General features: G+C 40.8%; 1 long non-coding RNA gene across 3 annotated transcripts in view; it reads left to right on the top strand.

The window, feature by feature from the left end:
• Window positions 1-19,205, top strand: part of LOC103587090 — a 96,832-nt gene that overhangs the window by 14,980 nt on the left and 62,647 nt on the right. The window contains exons 3-4 of one of the 3 annotated variants that reach the window (XR_550199.1): window positions 14,100-14,192; window positions 15,749-15,787. The exons of 1 other annotated variant lie outside the window; for it this stretch is intronic. This is a non-coding gene — a long non-coding RNA (uncharacterized LOC103587090). Of the gene's footprint in view, window positions 1-14,099; window positions 14,193-15,748; window positions 15,789-19,205 lie in introns of those variants that run through there. One more of the 3 variants, XR_550200.1, reaches the window with a different exon arrangement.

Raw genomic sequence — 19,205 nt, 5'->3', positions numbered from 1 at the left:
TCCGGGTTGGAGAGAGCAAGGGTGAGGACACTTCCTGAGGAGCTCAGAGGCAGAGGGGGTGAGTCCATCTTCCCAACATAGGGGGAAGTCTCCGCTTTTCAGGGCTAGGCTCTGGGAGGCCGGTCTGGAAGGATGTGCTGGGCACCGGCGGATGCTCCGCTGTTAGGCCGGGTGCGGCCCAGTAAGTCCTCTGGTACCTGATCTCTACCGCCTTTGAGCCCTGCCCTTCAATAAATGACCAGGGGTTCCCCAGACTACCTAGAACCTGGGAAAGGAACAGTTTAAAGCCTGCCTCACACCACACCCCCTCCCCACATACCCTGTTTTAAACATGCAGGCATTAGGATCCCAAGTACACAAAATACTGTGGGTCGGAAATCTGGAGAGAGGCCTGAGGCAGGGCAGTGAAAGCCTCATTTTGTTTAACCGCTATCATAGTGGGTGCAGAAAATGTCATGGACCCAGGAACACCAGTCTGGGTGTTGGGGTGCAGTATGGAATCACTTAGGGACCTAGCATACATGGGCAATTCCTGTGAACTTTGTCCTTTCCAGGTGAGTACAACCTCTTCCCCTTCTGAAGGTTCCAGGCTAATTTTTATTACCAAGATATTTCCTGGTCCTTCATGGGTCTTAGGGTAGGAAACCCAGGAGCATCAGGTTGAGCAAGGGCTGGTAAGGGACTTTTTAAACATTAGGAGGATGATTCAGGGCTCAGGCTCCGTCACCCATCCAGAAATCAATCAGATGAAGCCTCCTGCACAGTCCCTGTGTAGATCTTGATCCAAGTCATTGTAAGTATTTGGCCCACATTGCATGTTTCTGGTGGCCTGGGCTAGGCCACGGCAAGGTAAATCTGCTTTCTTGAGAAATGACTCAAATGACTTGGTGTGCTGGTTGTTGGGAGGATGACTAAGAGGGGGTTCTAGTCCCACCTTCCAGCCTCCAAACCTCACGGAAGTGTCTGATCCTTAATGGGCACCATTCCACATCTTATCTTCCAGACCACTCCTGCCTACATCCTCTGTGCTCCAGACTGGATGTCTGCCATTTTCCAGTCCCCAGTTCTTCCATTTTTCTGGGGTCACCCTATTCTGTAATATGCAAATAAAATGGCTCAAATTCCCAACCTATGTAATAGCAAGATCTCACCTTTTCCACACACTTGTTCATGGGTCACTTTTACCCAGAAAAGAGAGCTTGTTTCATACCTACTTGCAAAATCAGTCCATACTTCAGCCTGCTTCTCCACGGTTTTGTGACTCCTTTTCTGCCCACTCTAGTATGTTATGAGGTCACATGCAGAGAGAAAATGAATAATTGAGAAAAATAATCCAAGCTATTGCACATGCTAAATGAGTTACTATGTTTAAACACTTAGAACAATGCCGATAATAGTCCGTCTAGTATTATCTGCTATTATTTTATTATTTACAATTGAATGTCAGCATTGCTCCTCCAGAAGTTCCTCTACCACACTTAGTTTCTCCATGTTCCTCAATAGGATCCAGCCTTCTGCTGGTGCTCTTACCTCTCACGATCTTTCCTCCCACTTCTTTTCTTCTTTTTCCTTTTTAAGCACATGCACTATGTTGGGAGAATGTAATTAAAACCAAAATTTTCTCCCTACCCAAGAAACCTCTCCCAAAGATAGTAGAGAAAGACAACAGCTTTATTATTGAAAGAGCATTAAACCAGAATGTGACACACATCGCAGGCAATTGCTAAGAGATTGCAAAGGCAGAAAGAAATCTCACTCTTATATATTCAGATACAACCCATTACATACATACTCTTAAAATAAACAATAACTAATTCATAAGTAAGAGGATTAAATAGCACCATTTGTCACACACAGTGTAATTGAGGTGACCATCTGTGTTAGCTAATTGGTTTAATTAGAGGAAAAACAAACTTCTCATATCTTCATGACAGGAGATAGTTTTGCATCTTAAGCAAAGTGCCCATCTAAGTCAGGTGCCTACCCTCCCGTACAACCGGGGAGATGGAGGCTCTGTCTCCCTTTTTTTTGGCGGCTGGCCAGTGTGGGTACCCAAACCCGTGACCTTAGTGTTACAGGCACCACACTCTCCCAAGTGAGCTAACTGACCAGCCCCTATTCCTTAGCGTTTATGTTTCAAAGAAATGGCTGCCAGGTTCTTGAGAAAGACATTCTTGGGTAGTGAAGCTGACAGGAGGATTTACACACATTTCAAAGAGGCAGAAAAGAACTTACAAGTTTTCTGAAGTGAATGCTGTAAGGAAAGGGAGTAGGGAGAAAGTCTCTTCCCTTCTCTTCAACTGGGAGAATTAAGCCTTTTAAAATTTTTATTTGTCCTTACTACTATGATTTTGTCCTTATGTATGCCACAGGAAGGACCAGGGGCTTGGTTTTTGCTGGGCCCTGTGCAGTAGGGAAGTGCATACTGGCACATGTACACACCAAAGCTAAACTCTCTCTTCTTCCAGACTCCCAACACCCTGCTGTCTGTGCCAGTAGCCAGCTCTCACATTCTCTTTTCAGAACAGTTTAACTTCTTTGTCAAAGCTTCTCCCATTAGGTTACACCCCAGGGGGTATGGGTGAGAGAGGTGGATCTTACATTTCACAGCCAAAAAGGCTTGTTAAAGAGTTCTCCAAACACAAGAATACATTTATCCTTTTCCTTTCTCCTATGCCAGTGTGGCTCAAACCGCAGTCAGTTTTGATGATAACTCCATTGTCTCTCCCACATGAGTGTTTGGAGCCCGTGTTTGGCACAGGGCCATGTAAATTCATATTTGTTCCTTGAGGCATGTACACAATGGACACGCAAACATGGCATTATAAACTATGCATTAAGAAAAAATTTACCAGAAGAAGACATTGCTGGAAAACTATGAAATTTTAAATTATGTAATCATAGGATGTGATTTCAAGGTCAAAATTGTATTGTCTAGGGCCGGCCCGGTGGCGCACTGCTACAGTGCGTCGCTTGGCAGTGCGGCGGCGCTCCCGCCGAGGGTTCGGATCCCACATACAGACCGGTTCCCGCTCACTGGCTGAGCGAGGTGCAGGCGCAGCACCGAGGGTTGCGATCCTGTCGCCGGTCCAGTCCAGTACGGGCGCGACACTGAGGGTTGCGATCCGTTGCCGGACACGAAAAAAGACAAAAAAAGGAAAAAAAAAATTGTATTGTCTATTTTTCCAGTTAGTAATTTGGGTACCCACCTGTCCTTTTTGCATGAAGTCCAGCATTTCCCTCTCTGAGTGCTGTCACTTGCTTCTGTTGTTGTCTTATGGTATAGCTGGACCCTGTCCTGCACAATCTAATGGATCATTTTCTAGTGTTGCAGGGATGCCTGCATAGGCTACAACAGTGACATAGACTTGGGCTTCCAAACACTTTGTGCACACAGGTTTGGTCAAGGTCTGCAAGAATGACTGTGGTGCTAGGGGGCTGTGTCCAGGCTTGGCCTCCTGAAACTTTCGGCTTTGGAGCTGAGCCTGGTCATTAGACCAGACTACTTTCCTCATGGAGGGTTCCCTTTTGGGATCTTGATGTTCTTTTCTGCTGGGGGACCTCTACTGGGACCTTCTCAGTCTTTCAGAGAGGACTTAATATTGAACAATGTAAAAGAGAATCAGGGTCTCAATCTCTTTTCTTCTGAGTAGTATCTTGGGTTATTTAGTCAATTTGATCACTCCTGGTCCTCTTCCAACTCTACATAGCAAGGGAGTGTTGAGGTGAGGAATAGAGGATGGAGAGGGTGTGATGGAGAAGGAAGAGCCTTTGTGTGCTTCAAAAAGGTGCCCAAGAGGGATCACTCAAGGTTCAGAGAAGAGACAAGAAAGGCTTGCTCTCTATGTCCCTTCAGAGAGAGAAAAGAGCTGGCAGATCCTTGCCCTTTTACTGCCTGTCCCCCTCTTCCATCCCACCCCTACCACCCCAACCTTAGAAGGTATCCCCAAGTCATGCCCAAAGAGTCTGCTCAAGTTTCTGTGGGTTCATGTAATCATCTCCAAATATGAATACACTTATAGGGGTGGTTGGTTTTGGTGTTTAAAAAATCTGTACTGTACTTGTACAAGTATACATTTTTCTGCAACTTGGTTTTCTCACTTATGAGATATATCTCATGGAAATCTCTGAAGCTCAGTAGTTATACATCCAGCTCATTCGTTTAAACAGCTGCACGGTATTTCATTGTATGACAGCTTCACAGTGTATTCACCCATGCCTCTGCCGAGCATTCATTTGTTTCCAGTTTTCTGACATATGATGAATACTACAAAGAATGTGTTTCTCCTATATTCTATGTACTGATGGTTTTATTTCTGTAGGTTGGAGTCCAAAAAAAGAGTGCAAAGAATAAAAGACCACCAGAAGTAAAAAAAAAAAAAAAAAAAAAAAAAAACAAACGACAAAGCTGAGTTCCTTTACTTGTCAGGCAAAGGAATACACCAGAGAAGACACTGCCTGGGTAGTTCTTGGAGTCATGGGATAAGCCAGGGATTTTTAACTGCTAGAAGTGGGTGTTCATAATGTTTATGCTAATTAAACATTGAAAGCTTGTACCCTGGAGAGGCCGGAGTGAGTCCACAGGTTTGCACACAGTTGGTTGAAACAAGTCCCATTGTTCTGTAGTTAGGGGAGGGAGCCTTAAGTTAGTTCCAGTAAGTGTTTGACATACCAAGATCACTTAAAGTTCATGTTTATTAAAAAGCTGTATCTGTTTCCATGTTCACTGCAGCATTATTAGCAATAGCTAGGATATGGAAACAACCTAAATGTCTGTCAATGGATGGATAAAGAAAATGTGGTGTATATATACAATGGAATACTATTCAGCCTTAAAAAAGTAGTAAATCCTGCCATTTGCAACAACATGGAAAAACCTTGAAGTCATTATGCTAAGTGAAATAAGCCAGTCACAGAAAAACAAATAGCATATGATCGCACTTATATGTGGAATCTAACAAAAAGTCCAACTCATAGTAACAGTAAAATGGTGGTCATCAGGGGCTGGGGGTTGGAGAAAAGAGGGGATAATGGGGTAACTTTCAGTTATAAGACATAGAAGTACTGGAGACCTACTCTAAGGCATGATCACTATATTAGAAATAATGTATACGTGAAATTTGCTAAGATAGGAGGTCTCAAATGTTTCACCACACACACACACACACACAGGTAACTATATGAGAGGTAATGGATATATTAGATTCGTGTAGCAGTCATTTCACTGTATGTACATATATCAAAACATGACATTGTACACCATAAAATATACAATTCTTATTTGTCAATCATACGTCAATAAAGCTTGGGGAAAAAAGCTTCAGCTGGATTATCAACCATTGTGAAACAGCATTCAGTTTTGCTCTCTTGTAGGCCAGTGCTGCTAAAAGTTTCTTACATGGGATTGCTGGGTGAAAGGGTATGTGTGTGGGTACCCAGAGTTGGTTTGTGATATTATGGAGAACAGGTTCAGTAGAGGGTCGGAGGCAGAATGCCGACTGGAGTGTAGCATGCCTTTCAAGAAATAAGGCTGTGAAGGGAACAGAGAGAGGGCCAGAGCTGGACATCGGTGAGAGGAGAGACTGATGCTGGAGAAGGGGCTATAAGTGATGAGGGGAAGACCCTGAGGGAGGAGATAAAATCTGGAGAACTTGTGGAGGAATGGGGCTTAGATCATGCATTCTCAGTGGGGGCGGGGTAACCACATTTTAGATGATATAGTCATTTGTGGCCTTTCAAAAGGCCACAGTACATACACAGATATATTAAGGTATTAAAATTTCATGAGATGGGGGCAGGGAGCAATGAAGGAAAAAAAGGTCTTAGAGGTTCCATCAAGGGCCAGTAATGGGGAAAAGGTAAAGAAACATGGACTTAACCAGAAGGAGAGACAACTTTTCCTTTGTAATAGGAAACCAAGGGGAACGGATGGGAGTGGCAGCAGACAAACTCGAAAATTAGGCATGGGGAAACATCCCGTTTGATGACTTGTGCTTTCTCTGTGAAGGTTGACAAGAAGCTGAGTCGTGAGGGTCACGGGAGCCATAGGAGCATTTCAGAGATATAGGGAGAGTGAGGAAAGTTTGAAGAGACTCAGGAAAATAAGAGAGAGAACTGATTGGGGAATTGTGATAGGAGTGCCGGGCATTGTTGAGACCCTAGCTGAAGTTGGTGGCCGTGAATTTATGCGTGTTCAGGGGTGTGATTTCCCTAGTAGCACTCACTGCTTGATTGCTGACACATGAAAAATAAATGATTGGATTCATCCAGAACATTGCGAGGTGGAACAGGGCTCCAGAGGCTCTTCCTGGCTGAGGTTGACATGAGCTTCTCCCTTGTTCTTATCTCCTCAGACATCAGTGGTGGAGCAAGTTCTTATTTGTCATCAATCTGTATTTTAAGCAAACATGGTGTCAAGACAGCCCTCTGAGGCATACTTCTCCCCAGATGGCATCTCTAAACTGTTTCTGTTTCCTTGTTCTGGAGCTGGCTTTACTCAACATTTCTGTGAAGAGGTTGGGAGGTTCATCCTGGTCCCTCCTTCCAGCCCCCACTGCTAGTCTCTATTCCTCAGGGACCCAACATCCAACCCCCAGACTCTCTTTGCAGGACTGAAGTGGGGGGCCAGGCCCAGGGTATCTTGATCTCATTCTGTCTTGAAGAAGCCAACGGTAAAGGACAAATGAGCTGGGGGGCCCACCAGAGGGCACAGGGAATGCAAAACACCCCTTCTCTGAGATCCCTGCCAACACCCCTAACTATTCTATGCTCTTTATCTTTCTCTTTGCTGTAATGTTTACTTTGTAGTGCTATATTGTTCAAATTTGTTACACTGATTTCTAGAGCATTTTCATGTCCCGTTTACTGCTGGTGGTCTTTTTGTTACTCCCCATGCTGAGCCACATTTGACAGCTATCATTAATACAGAGCTGTTCCATGTAACAGACTTTTACTGAAGGTTTGAAAAGGCAGGGATTGGGGTGAGGTGCAACATTTGAGGGGGCACCAAAAAACTCAGTAATCAAGATAAGTAATATTTTAATACAATATTTAAAAAATCAAAGTTAATGCAAAAATCCATGACAACATTTTAATAAAGACAGGATTAGTTATAAGACATAATATTAGCCATCTATTTTTCTTTAAATTTTGCAATTTTTTTTTAATTTTTAATTTTTAAAAATTTAACTTATACATTGTGGGGCTGGCTGGCTAGCTTGCTGGGTTAGAGTGTGGTGCTGGGAACATCAGGGTCAAGGGTTCAGTTCCCTGTACCAGCCAGCTGCCAAGAAAAAGACAAAACAGAAACCTTACACATTGTAGTTGTACATACTTATGGGGTACAATCTCATATTTTTTAGTATATATGTTGTCTAATAATCAGGTCAGGGTACTTAATGTATCAATTACCTCATGCACTTATTTCTTTGTGGTGAAAAAAGCCCCTCCTCTTGCTATTAGGTAATATACAAAACGTAACTGTTTACCAGAGTCACTCTATGTGCAATAGAACACTACAACTTATTTCTCCTATCTAATTGTAATTTTTTTTACCCATTTAGCATCTATATTTTTGACTTTTTTTTGTAACCATTCCTATCACCAGAAATTTCTCTCCGGCTAACTTGAAAATCAACACCCCCATTCCCAGCCCACAGGGGCCTTGTTGTGGAAATATCTTACTTTATCTTTGTTCTGTTTATTCCCAGGCCTTCTTCCCTCCCTTCCCCACTTCCACCTCCTCCCCAGAAATGATATAATTGAGCAAAGTCAGTATCTTCTTATTCTATTATGTAAAACAACTTTTCTTTCATTGTCTCATCTCCTTCCCCAAACTCTGCTCTGCCTCTGGCTTTCCAAAACCAAAATACCTCTTCGAAGTGTTTTGTAAATCATGGACCATCTACTAGTTTAGCAGTATAAATAAATGATTTTCCAAGATCAAATTATAAGGCATCACTGTCTTCTCCACCAGTGTCCATAAATTGAAGAAAACAGAGATTGACTCTTAAGTTCATGCACAGTCACCTCCATCCCCAAAGAACGATTGGCTACAATCAGGCATGTGTGTGTGTGTGTGTGTTTGATAAAAGTAAGAAAATTCATGTATGTAATTTAATCCTACAAAACCCTAAGAAGTGAGGGGCCAGCCCGGTGGCGCACTGGATAAGTGCGCCGCTTGGGAAGCGCGGCGGCGCTCCCGCCCGAGGGTTCGGATCCCACATGCAGACCGGTTCCCGCTCACTGGCTGAGCGAGGCGCGGGAGCAACACCGAGGGTTGCGATCCCGTTGCCGGTCCCCGGTCCGGTATGGGGGCAACACTGAGGGTTGTGATCCGTTGCCGGACACGGAAAAAGACAAAAGACAAAAAAAAAAAAAAAAAACCCTAAGAAGTGTATATTTTCCAAGTTTTATAAATGAAGGCACTAAAGCTCAAAGAGGGGAAGGGATATCCACAGTGTCACACAACAAGCAGGTAGAATAGCCTCGACACTGTCATGAGCTTGCTTCATACTCACCTCACCCATTCTCTTTGACCCTTCAGTGTTGCTTTCTGACCTCACTGCTATAATGAATCCACTCCCAAAGCTTATTTATGACCTCTTCATTCTTAAATTCCTAGGTGATAATTGTTGTAAAAGTCTCTATTACTTTGACTAGAACTGTCCCTAGGGTGTGTGGGGTCTTGGACGAATATTTTTTTGCAGGTCTCCTATCTATATAAACAATTTGATTAAAAGTGTATGGCAGAATTCAGGGGCCCATGTGAGGTACGAAGATTTATCAGTGAGTACACAGAATAGTGGTAGTACTTACAAATTTGTCTGCTGTGCAACCAGGCATACAGAGCCTGGCATGAGCATTTTCTCCAGTAGTGTTCTGAGGAAGATTTAAGGGGTACATTTTTTGAGATTTTGCATATTTAAAAATTTCTTTATTCAACTCACACTTGATTTGCTTAAGAATAGAATCCTGGATAAGAAATAAAATTCCCTCAGAATTTTGAAGGTATTTTTGTTAGTGAAAGTCTAGACAAAACTCTGTAACAAAGGAACCCCCAAATATAGCGACCTAAACCTCCGATTAATAGTCTTATATGGTCATTGTCTCTTCTAAACTCCATCTCTTTTTTTCACTACTTTCTTGGAGATTTCCACTTCTTCTATTGAATTAAAAAAACAATTCTAGTATTGAAGCTTCTCTGTGTTGTTCTTTGTTACTTTCAGAAAACATCCTGGTATTATTTCAAGGATGCTAAATCTTCTCTAATATTTCTGAAGATAGTGATTATAGTTTAAAAATTTTCTACTCCTGCACTGCTCCTGTTTTCTCTGAGTCCCTTTCTCTCTCTCTTTTTGTTTTACTCAGTGTTAAAAAGCTTGGATTTTACTCTTCACAATGATTTAATGTGAACCCTTTCTCTTTTTATTTTAAATTTTTTTGGCTGCCTGGTACACCTTTCTCTTTTTAAATGTCTGGTGATCCTTGGCTTTCTCTTCCTAATTAAGAGTGAGGCACTAAAAAAGTAATTGTGACCACTGGTGGGGTTTTTCAAAGTAATGGGCAGAGATCTGGTCATTTGGTAGGGGCCTTCAGTGGTTAGTATCTGTAGGTCTTTTCTGTTATAATTGGTTTCTCCAACAGACCAACCTTCCAATTTCCTGTTTGGGGTGTAGAAGCCTGATTGATGTCAGAGGTAGGGTCCGGGGGGCCCGATATTTGGCTTCAACACACCCAGTCCTCTTACCAGGTTCTTAACTCTGCCACGGGAAAGAATTCAAGGGCAGAGCCACAGGAGAAAGTGAGAACAAATTTAATATAACAGGTAAGAAATACAGGTTCCACAGAGAGAGTGTGGCATATCTCCAGAGACTGAGTAGGGCCCACACCAAGTTTTAACACAAAAGTGAGTTTAGTACAGACATCAAGTCTAACACAAAAGCAAGAAAAACATACTTACAGTTCAGTACAAAGCGCAGGCTGGCTCAAGAGAATGAGCAGTCGCTTGCTGAAGTTAAGTTTGATACAAAGTAAAGTACACACACCTCAGCCAGCAAAGTCTGAGACACCTCCAGGAAAGTGAGCAATAACCCTGCCTTCAGCTGAGATTCGGCTTTTGTAGTTTCTCTGTCTAATGAATATTCAATCAAAGGAGTGGTTCCTGGTTATGTAGCATTTAGTCTTGCACATACTCAGTTGGTCTCTTCCTGGAGCGTGTTCGCTGGTTAGATCCTATCACATGCACCAGGCATATTCAAGAATATTCTGTGCTCTCTATTGAGCATGCCCCACCACTTGATTTGCATAAGCCAGACCCTTGTGATCTCATTTTTCCTGTGTTGGTGCTGAAAATAGGTCTAATTTGCAATGGCAGCTTTCTTCCAGGGGAGATCGCAGAGGAGAGGGCCTGAGACCTCAGGGAGTGGCTGGAAACACAGAGGTGTGTCCTGAAACCAGAGCTCAGGGAAACCGAGCACCTCCTATATCACGATCATCAGCATTCTTTCAGTACTTGGAGGTGGAAGACTGGTGACTCATCATCCAGTGTGCTGGCTTTCATTAGATTTTTTTTTCTACAGGGCACATGCACCTGGTGTCCCAAGTTCAGAGTCCCACAGACTAGGATAAACTTCTCTACTGTTATGGATTGGGAGGGATAATTGCCTGACCGAGTGGGTGATAACGGAATATGGTGGCCATTTGATTTCATACAGATTTTCAATCAGTTCTACTGTGTTCAGCTCATCCGTACCCCTACTATAGGGGCTATTGGTGCTCCAATTCCTGAGTCTTTCTGGGGATCTGTACTTATTGGCCCACCGCTACACTGCAACATTTGACTTTTAACTTTCTCTGGTTTGCTAAATTAATTACCACTTGTCCATCTGATTTAGCTTCCAGAATATAGATGTCATCTCTTATCTAGCTCTGTATCATCTCCAGGAGAGCAAGGAAGGTTCAGGCCTTCATGATTAACTACAAGAACATTATTTCTCCTCCATTTTTTTCTAGTCTCTCCTTTTGAACTTTTTTTTTTTTTTTTGGTGGCTGTCTGGTACAGGGATCGAAACCTGGACCTTTCCTTTTGGACTTTTAGATGGATGTTAGAACTTCTGGATCTATTCTCCATGTTCCTTAATGTTTCTTCCTCACTTTACAGAGCCATATTTTTGTGTGCTGCATTTTCAGAGAATTCTTTGGCCGAGTCTTTCGACTCACAAGTTGGCTCTTCAGCCTTGTCCATTCTGCCATTAAGTTTTTTGTTTTGTTTTTTTTTGGTGGCTGGCTGGTTTGGTGAACCGAACTCAGGACGGTGGTGTTACAACACGACACTCTAACAAACTGAGCTAACGCCAGACCTGCCACTGAGTTTTATTTTTTAATTTAATTTATTTTTTTATAATTATCATATTTTTCATTACAAATCGTGATCGTTTCCCATGCCCTTCACCCAACTTATCACTCCGTATCCTCTCCCTCACTCCCAGCCATCACTAGTATTCTTAGGTTTGATCTCTCCTTCTGGAAGTTCAGCACACTACTGTGGTCTTTTCTTTTTTTTTCTTTCTTTCCTTCCTTCCTTCCTTCACTCGTTCATAGCACCCATTTATGATTGAGAACATGTAGTATTTTGTTTTCTGTGTCTGGCATATTTCACTTAACATAATTTTCTCCAGGCTCATCCATGTTGCTGCAAATGGCAGAATTTCATTCTTTTTTATGGCTGAGTAGTATTCCATTGTGTACATGTACCACATTTTCCTTATCCAGTCATCTGTTGATGGACATTTAGGTTGGTTCCATAGTTTGGCTAGTGTAAATACAGCTGCAATGAACATGGGAATGCAAGTATCCCTTCAACATGATGATATCCATTCCTTTGGATATATATAGTCAGTAGTGGGATTGCTGGATCATATAGTAGTTCTATCTGTAGTTGTTTGAGGAAACTCCATACTGTTTTCCATAGGGCTGTGCTAATTTGCAGTCCCACCAGCAGTATAGGAGGGTTCCCCTTTCCCCGCATCCTCACCAGCATTTATTCTCAGGCCTTTTAATAATGGCCATTCTGACTGGGATAAGATGATATCTCAATGTGGTTTTGATTTTCATTTCCCTTATAATTAGTGATGCTGAGCATTTTTTCATGTACCTATTCCTGCCGTTTAGTTTTAATTTCAACAATTACCATTTTTTATTTCCAAGATCTCTCATTGTTTCACTTAATAACTTCCAGTGCGTGTTTCATAATTGTACTACTCAGCCTTATCTCTTTGAAGAGATTAATTATACTTATTTTAAAGTCCTATTCTGATACCTTATTAATTTAATTTCATTGGGTGTAAGTTCCTCCAGTTTTTTGAGTTTGTGTCTCTTACAGTATTATAAACTTCTCAGTTGCTTGGTGATTCTTCTTTTGTGCATTCCTTTTCGTAGTTGATGTTTTTTACTTGACTGTCTGTGATCTTGGCTTTCACAGCCCAGTTGGGGAGAGGGGCTGCCGCTGCTGTCTGGGTTGCACTCCGTATTTGTTTTCACTGAAAGTCAGGAGTAAGTGGCTGCTTCTAAGGTACATGGGAAGTTTGTGTGCAGGGTGTGAATGCTCCCTGTTCCCTGTGGATAGCTTCCATGTGGCCACCACACCTCAGGGTATGGTCTCGCTTCCTCCTGAGGGAGAAGTCTTCTATGTATCCCCACCGATGTTCTAGACTGCAATTTCCCATTTTAGTCTAATCTAGTATGATTTCTGTCTTTTAGCAAGTTCTCTCTTTCTATTCTACCAAGCGTTTCTAGTTTTGGATCACAGTTATTGATTTATTTGTGATGTATTTCCTATTGTTTCTATGGTTTGAATTTGGTGTAGAGGGGTGAACTGCAGTATTAGTCAACCATCTTGTAACCAATATTGGGTATTTATTCTATACCAAATCTCCTTAAAGTGGTGACTGCAAAGATATTTTTAAAAGGATTTGTAATTCTCAAATTATAAACCAAAGAAGCAATAAGTAGTTTAACCCATATATCCTGCTTTACCAGTTTGTTACAAAATTAGGTTACACTCCTTTTAATATTTAAATTAAACCATTCTGTGCTCCCACCCTCCCTATTAGGATGTGTTCTTTTTCTTTCTCCAGGATTCTTCTTCCATGATGATAGCTTACAGTTCTGTAGTACTTACTCTGGGACAGACATTCTTCTGGGTGCTTTTTACATATATCGACTCGTAAGAACTCCAGCCCCTCAGGGAGGCTTATTAAGTTTAATGGTTTAGTATGGGTTAGTACTTATTATTATCTTGGGGAGAACAAAATCTGAAAACTTGCTCAGTCAGCCAGAGAGTCCTGTTCTCTTTGGATGTTGTTGTTTTTACTTGCATATGGTGTTGCTGATGAAGCTCAGGCTGCCTGATAAGTTTGCTCTTTGTCTACTGCTAAACATTCCATTGAACACTGAACAGCGAGAGTATCATACCCTCTTGGACAGCGATTGGTTCACAGGTGGACACATGGCCTAGGATGGGCTAATCAGAGTCAAAGAGGCTTTTTCTGGGACTTTGATGGAAATAGAAAGAATGAAGTCTTTGTGTTTCCACCATAGCTGTCAAGCGTGTAGATTATAGGCCTGTTGACTCCAGTGGTCCCCACTTGGAGAAAGCCTATTAGAGAATAAAGCCAGTGGAGAGGGAAAAAACAACAACAACAGCAAAAAAACTGGGTCATGGAGGGAGAGAGAGCAGTGAGCCTGAATCTTGATGATAGCGTTTGAACATCTTGATCCAGCCATGCCTGAGGTCTGACTAACTCTGACCTTTTAAGTAATAGGAACCAATAAATGCCTTTTCTTTTTTAAAAGCCACTTTGAATTGACTTTCTGTTACATGTGACCAGAAGAGTCCTGAATAATGCAAGGGATAAGCCAGGGGTACAGTCTCTAAGCTGGAGTACCTGGGCACCTGTAGACTGGGTCTAAGAAAGAGTGACTTAAAACACTGTGCCAACCTGTGAGTAACATTCTTCCCAGGCAGTCCAGAATCTGTGCAGGTGAGTTTAGATGTGCAGTGAATTTCTTCCTGTCCTCATGCCTGGGCCCTTTTCCAGGTGGTGCTTTCCTCTGAATTGCTGAGATGTTCTCTCCTCAGGGTGGAAACTTGGCATCCCCTAGATTTTCTCATGATTCTAGAGCTTCTCTGGGTGAGTCAGCCAGTTTAAAGGGCACTGCATTCGCGTACGGGAAGACTATTTTCCCAGTGATTGGCCATATGTTTTCACTTTGACTCACTATTTAATGTTTATTTTTTTATTCCTTATGTAGTTGGAAGTAGCAATCCTCTGTTTTTATTTTTATTTTTCCTGGAGAATTTATTATTATTATTATTATATTTGGTTGAATTTTGTCTTAGTGCCTGCCCACTAAGTTTAAGAGGGGTGAAAAGATAGTTCTGACCACCATTTTCCTAGAGAAGTTACTTTAAAGTAGGTCACTTTGATTTAGTGTCTCCTATTCAATTTGTATTTGTTCAGATAATATTATTCAGATAATATTCCATGTCCTTTTTTTTTTGGTGGCTGGCGAGTATGGAGATCTGAACCCTTGACCTTGTGTTACCAGTACCGTCCTCTAACCGACTGAGCTAACCAGCCAGCCCTCCATGTTTTTCTGTCACCATATAGAGAGCACCTTTCTACTGGCCAGCTAATTTGTGTTAATTTTATGGTAATATTTGTTATTTTTTCTGTAGTTCCTGGCATCTGGTAGTGTTTTTATGAGAACAGCAAGTTAACCAATGCTTTTTGGGGGGTGAATTTTGGGTTGGGTTTTCTAAATCTCCCTTCCATAAATCTGCTCTAAAGCACTAATCTGTGGGGTGTTGTGGTCTCCACCTAACATCAAAAAGTGGCATGACAAAAAAGTTTGTGACATCAAGATTTCACTGATGCATGTTCCACAAATATCACAGCTTCTGCTCAGGCCACAGTGTCACCAACGTATATATGTGGGTATGTATATATGTATGTGTATGTATATATCTCCAGTGCTTTATTTTATAGAACAATAGTTTCTTAAAAAAATAAAATTTTAATTTTGAGAACACTGTTAGATTTACAGGAAAATTTGAAGATAGTACAGAGAATTTGTCACCAACATTCTGAAATTTGTTTTAAAATTTTTAGGTTGGGGGTTCTCTTTGGGGTTATTTGGTGGTGACCCCGTACTTTTGTATAATGGCTAAGTAGAATATTTCAGGCAGTAACTGGATCTCAGCATCTCTCATAATCTGAGTGGATTATATCAAGAAACCTTTTTACTAAAGAAGCATTTCCCTCACGTTATATCTGTGCAACTGAGGTTGCTTTCTGGTTTCTGGTGGGATATACTTCTGCACAGTCTGTGAAGTGATTGATCAATGCAAATATGCCTTTAAGGTTCCACCTATCAGACTTTGAGGATAATATGAGGGAGCACCATTTATGACTACTACTTTGGAGGGTGTATACAGACAAAGCGCCCACGTTAGTAAGGGCTTTGTGTATGTTACAATTGGATTTGACCTTCTCAGTTATTTTATACCCAAATGGCCAAGTATGCCATATCTTATAACAGAAATGTACAGTTATTTTACTGTATCTTAAATTTTTTCTCTTCCTTTCCATAAAATTATATGGTTTGATTATCTTTTTTTGTTTTATTGTGAAGGGATTTTATTTTGTTTATTTATTTATTTATTAATGAAATTTATTGCTTACAGTTTCTGAGGCTGGGAAGTCCAAAGTCCGTCTGATGGAGGCGACAGTGACCCAGAACTCTCACATTGCAGGATGGTGGAAGCAGAGAAAGCAGAGAGAGAGAGAGAGAGCGAGTGCTGTGAAGGGCTTTTAAATCAACTTTATTGAGGTGTAGATCATGTACAATAAAATGCATTCATTTTAAGTGTATATTGCTGAGTTTTGACAAATTTATGCACCCGTCTATCCATTACCACATAAAAATATGGAACATTTTCATTACCTCAAATATTCCTTTATGGCCCATACCAGTAAACCTCCCTGGCCCCAGGAAACCACTGGTCTGCTTTCTGTTATTATAAATTAGAATTTGTCTTTCTAGAGTTATGTATAAATGAAATCATACATCATATACTCTTGAATGTTGGCTTTATCCACTCAGCATAATGTTTTTGTAATTTATCCACTTTATTGTGGGTATCACATTTTAAAGTTCATTACTTTAAAAAAATTTCTTAATAAACCACATGGCAACACAACACTTTAATAGATATGAATTAAATAAATTGTAATAGGAAATTACAAATTGAAAATTGCAAACACAATACATATACATATACTATACTTTGATCTTAAATTACGTGTACAAACCCCAGCTTCAAACTCTTTCTAAAACCAGTCATATGCAAAATATCTGGTTTCTGAAGGGGCATATGGAGTTCACTCCTGTTTAGAATTGTTACTGTTTGGTGGGTATTGAAGTTCAGGGTCCACATGTGGTTTCTCCTGACATTTTGGAGGAGGATGCCACATCACCACGTGGATCTCCACTCGATCTTGGGTGACAAACCCCAGAAGGGGAACGTTACATGTGTCTTGTTACAGCAGGTGAGGGTAGAAGCCTAGGCTCCCCACTCAGCATTTGGGGGTCGGGGTGGCAATAGGCTGTGGTACTTTTCATGGTGTATGGCTGGAAGGGGGTAATTATTGTCTACAAGCTTTCTGTCTTGCTAAGTTGCTCTTTTGTGATCCTTTGGCCAGAGAGAGCAGGCTTTCTTGGGGATTTTGTTTGTGCCCATTGGTGTTTCCAGTGGCTTCTCTAGCATCTGGTTCCACATATATGAGGTAAAAAGAAAACTCTGGGAGTTCACTGCTATGTCGTTCCTGAGGTTCCTAGCCGGTCTTTCTGTCTTTTCTCTACCTTTTAGAGTCTTCTTATGTTTATTTTATATGTAATATTCATCTTTTTTGGCTATACTTAGTGAGAGTATAGTATATTATACTTGTAGTATGCCTCTATTTCATCTTCAGTTTATTACTTTTTGTTTTGTTTTGTTTATATTTTTTTATTATTTTAATTTATCAATATACAATATACTTGATTTTCATGTCCCTTTACCAACTCCTACTTTTCCCCCTCCCTTTCTCAACCCCCCCCCATCAATGTCATATCTGTTCACTTAACAAAATAAAGGAATTGTTGTGATTGTTTGTCTTCTTACTCCCCCATACATTTGTATATTTACTTATTTATTATTATTAGCTCCCACAAATAAGTGAGAACATATGGTATTTCTCTTTATGTGCCTGGCTTATTTCACTTAGAATAATTTTCTCTACGTCCATCCATGTTGCTGCAAATTGTAGTATTTCACTTTTTTTTTTTATAGCAGAGTAGTATTCCCTTGTGTAGATATACCATACTTTCCTTATCTGCTCATCCAATGAGGGGCATTTAGGCTGGTTCCAACTCTTGGCTATTGTAAATAGTGCTGCGATAAACACGGGAGTACAGGTATCCCTTCAATATGATGGATTCCATTTCTCTGGGCATATTCCCAGCAGTGGGATAGCTGGGTCATATGGTAGATCTATCTGTATTTGTTTGAGGAACCTCCATACCATTTTCCATAAAGGCTGCACCATTTTGCAGTCCCACCAACAGAGTATGTGAGTTCCTTTTTCTCTGCATCCTCGCCAGCATTTGTCATTCTCAGTCTTTTGGATGTCAGCCATCCTAACTGAGGTGAGAGGGTATCTCAAAAGTGGTTTTGATTTGCATTTCCCTGATGCTGAGTGATGTTTAGCTTTTTTTCATGTGTCTGTTGGCCATTCGTATATCTTCCTTTGAGAAATGCCTATTCAAATCCTTTGTCCATTTTTAATTGGGTTAGTTGTTTTTTGCTGTTAAGGTGTTTGAGTTCCTTATATATTCTGGATATTAATCCTTTGTCAGATGTATATGTTGCAAATATTTTCTCCCACTCTGTTGGTTGTCTTTTCATTTAGTTGATTGTTTCTTTTGCTGTGCAGAAGCTTTTTTGTTTGTTATTATCCCATTTGTTTATTTTTCCTTTGGTTGCCCGTGCTTTTGGGGTCATATTCATAAAGTTTGTACCCAATCCTACTTCCTGGAGTGTTTCCCCTTTGTTTTCTTTAAGGAGTTTTATTGTTTGGGGATGTATATTTAATTCTTTAATCCATTTTGAGTTGATTTTGGTATATGGCGATAGGTATGGGTCTAGTTTCATTCTACTACAAATGTCCAGTTTTCCCAGCACCATTTGCTGAAGAGGCAGTCTCTTCCCCAGTGTATAGTCTTGGTGCCTTTGTAGAAGATCAGATGGCTGTAAGTGTATGGCTTGATTTCTGGATTCTCTATTCTGTTCCATTGGTCCATATGTCTGTTTTTATGCCAGTACCATGCTGTTTTGGTTACTATAGCTTTGTAGTATAGTTTAAAGTCAGGTAGTGTTATGTCTCCAGCTTTATTTTTTTTGCTCAGGATTGCTTTGGCTATTCGTGGTCTTTTGTTCTTCCATATGAATGTTAGGATTGTTTTTTCCATTTCTGAGAAGAATGTCATTGGAATTTTGATGGGGATTGTGTTGAATCTATAGATCACTTTGGGTAGCATGGGCATTTTCACGATGTTAATTCTTCCAATCCAAGAGCATGGGATATCTTTACATCTTCTTGTGTCCTCCTTAATTTCTCTCAACTGTGATTTGTGGTTCTCATCATAGAGATTTTTCACATCCTTGGTTAAATTTATTCCTAGGTATTTAATTTTTTTGGTGACTATTGTAAATGGGTTAGCTTTCTCGATTTCTTTTTCTGCCACTTCATTGTTAGACTATAGAAATGCTACTGATTTTTGCATGTTGATTTTGTATCCTGCAACTTTGCTGAAATCATTTATTAACTCTTAAGAGTTTTTTTTTTTTTGTAGAGTCTTTAGGCTGTTCTGTATGTACATGTCAACTGAAAACAGGGACAGTTTGACCTCATCTTTTCCAGTCTGGATGCCCCTTATTTCCTTTTCTTCCCTGATTGCTCTGGCTAGTACTTCCAACACTATGTTGAATAGGAGTGGCAAGAGTGGGCGTCCTGGTCTTGTTCCTGTTCTTAAGGGGAAAGCTTTCAGTTTTTCTCCACTCAGGATGATTTTGGCAGTGGGTTTTTCATATTTGGCTTTAA

Source organism: Galeopterus variegatus, unplaced genomic scaffold (assembly GCF_000696425.1).
Source record: "Galeopterus variegatus unplaced genomic scaffold, G_variegatus-3.0.2 Scaffold25, whole genome shotgun sequence".
NCBI classification, from domain to species: Eukaryota; Metazoa; Chordata; class Mammalia; order Dermoptera; family Cynocephalidae; genus Galeopterus; species Galeopterus variegatus.
The sequence above is the reverse complement of the archived record's forward strand: the minus strand, read 5'-3'. Positions and strand labels throughout refer to the sequence as shown.